This window comes from Eucyclogobius newberryi, unplaced genomic scaffold (genome assembly GCF_026437365.1).
Source record: "Eucyclogobius newberryi isolate DKJ021-1_F unplaced genomic scaffold, fEucNew1.0.hap1 SCAF_263, whole genome shotgun sequence".
Taxonomy (NCBI): Eukaryota; Metazoa; Chordata; class Actinopteri; order Gobiiformes; family Gobiidae; genus Eucyclogobius; species Eucyclogobius newberryi.
In genome coordinates this window covers 45,001-47,500 of record NW_027315905.1, presented here as the reverse complement: position 1 = coordinate 47,500, position 2,500 = coordinate 45,001, and positions in this window count along the sequence as shown.

The following is a 2,500-nucleotide window of genomic DNA, read 5'->3' as shown; positions in this document are numbered from 1 at the left end:
TTCACCCCTTTTGCTCACAACTTCGTACTACGGCCCGGAAAAACGACAGAGTCGATGGGTATAGTGTACTATTGCCGAAAAACGACAGAGTCTTTTCGGGTATAGTGTACTATTTCGGTTTTTGCACTAAGTCCCTCAGGGGTATAGTGTACTATACTATGATGGTCAGATCACCTCCAGGCCCCAGGGGAGTGCTTTTCTGGGGTCAAACAGTGCACTGATGATGGGGGATTATTTCATTTTGCTCATTTTGGTGTTTTTTCACATTTTAACCCATTTTCACCCCTTTTGCTCACAACTTCGTACTACGGCCCGGAAAAACGACAGAGTCGATGGGTATAGTGTACTATTGCCGAAAAACGACAGAGTCTTTTCGGGAATAGTGTACTATTTCGGTTTTTACTCTAAGTCCCTCAGGGGCATGGGGTGCTATACTATGATGGTCAGATCACCTCCAGGCCCCAGGGGAGTGCTTTTCTGGGGTCAAACAGTGCACTGATGATGGGGGATTATTTCATTTTGCTCATTTTGGTGTTTTTTCACATTTTAACCCATTTTCACCCCTTTTGCTCACAACTTCGTACTACGGCCCGGAAAAACGACAGAGTCGATGGGTATAGTGTACTATTGCCGAAAAACGACAGAGTCTTTTCGGGAATAGTGTACTATTTCGGTTTTTACTCTAAGTCCCTCAGGGGCATAGGGTGCTATACTCTGATGGTCAGATCACCTCCAGGCCCCAGGGGAGTGCTTTTCAGGGGTCAAACAGTGCACTGATGATAGGGGATTATTTCATTTTGCTCATTTTGGTGTTTTTTTTTTTTTTTTTTTTTTTTTTTTCACATTTTAACCCATTTTAACCCATTTTGCTCACCCCGCACTCTGCCGCATATGAGGCCGGGGAAGGGCCACTCTGGCTGGGCATGGCCTCCGCTGAGCACCCCCTGGAGCCACTGGAGCCCCCGGAGGCCCTCCAGAGCCACCCCCCACTGTCCCCAGACTCACCCGGGGGAAGGGCCACTCTGGCTGGGCATGGTCTCCACCAAGCAGCCCCTGGAGCCCCCGGAGCACCTCCAGAGCCACCCCCCACTCTCCCCAGACTCTGCCCGGGGAAGGGCCACTCTGGCTGGGCATGGCCTCCACCGAGCACCCCCTGGAACCCCTGGAACCCCCGGAGGCCCTCCAGAGCCACCCCCCACTCTCCCCAGACTCACCCCGGGGAAGGGCCACTCTGGCTGGGCATGGTCTCCACCAAGCACCCCCTGGAGCCCCCGGAGCACCCCCAGAGCCACCCCCCACTCTCCCCAGACTCACCCCGGGGAAGGGACACTCTGGCTGGGCATGGTCTCCACCAAGCACCCCCTGGAGCCCCCGGAGCACCTCCAGAGCCACCCCCCACTCCTCCAGACTCACCCCGGGGAAGGGACACTCTGCCTGGGCATGGCCCCCACTGAGCACCCCCTGGAACCCCTGGAGCCCCCGGAGCACCTCCAGAGCCACCCCCCACTCTCCCCAGACTCTGCCCGGGGAAGGGCCACTCTGGCTGGGCATGGTCTCCACCAAGCACCCCCTGGAGCCCCCGGAGCACCCCCAGAGCCACCCCCCACTCTCCCCAGACTCACCCCGGGGAAGGGCCACTCTGGCTGGGCATGGCCTCCGCCGAGCACCCCCTGGAGCCCCCGGAGCACCCCCAGAGCCACCCCCCACTCACCCCAGACTCACCCCGGGGAAGGGACACTCTGGCTGGGCATGGCCTCCACCAAGCACCCCCTGGAGCCCCTGGAACCCCCGGAGGCCCTCCAGAGCCACCCCCCACTCTCCCCAGACTCACCCCGGGGGAGGGCCACTCTGGCTGGGCATGGTCTCCACCAAGCACCCCCTGGAGCCCCCGGAGCACCTCCAGAGCCACCCCCCACTCCTCCAGACTCACCCCGGGGAAGGGACACTCTGGCTGGGCATGGCCCCCACCGAGCACCCCCTGGAGCCCCTGGAGCCCCCGGAGCACCCCCAGAGCCACCCCCCACTCTCCCCAGACTCACCCCGGGGAAGGGCCACTCTGGCTGGGCATGGCCTCCGCCGAGCACCCCCTGGAGCCCCCGGAGCACCCCCAGAGCCACCCCCCACTCACCCCAGACTCACCCCGGGGAAGGGACACTCTGGCTGGGCATGGCCTCCACCAAGCACCCCCTGGAGCCCCTGGAACCCCCGGAGGCCCTCCAGAGCCACCCCCCACTCTCCCCAGACTCACCCCGGGGGAGGGCCACTCTGGCTGGGCACCGTCTCCACCAAGCACCCCCTGGAGCCCCCGGAGCACCTCCAGAGCCACCCCCCACTCCTCCAGACTCACCCCGGGGAAGGGACACTCTGGCTGGGCATGGCCCCCACCGAGCACCCCCTGGAGCCCCTGGAGCCCCCGGAGCACCTCCAGGGCCACCCCCCACTCCTCCAGACTCACCCCGGGGAAGGGACACTCTGGCTGGGCATGGCCTCCGCCGAGCAC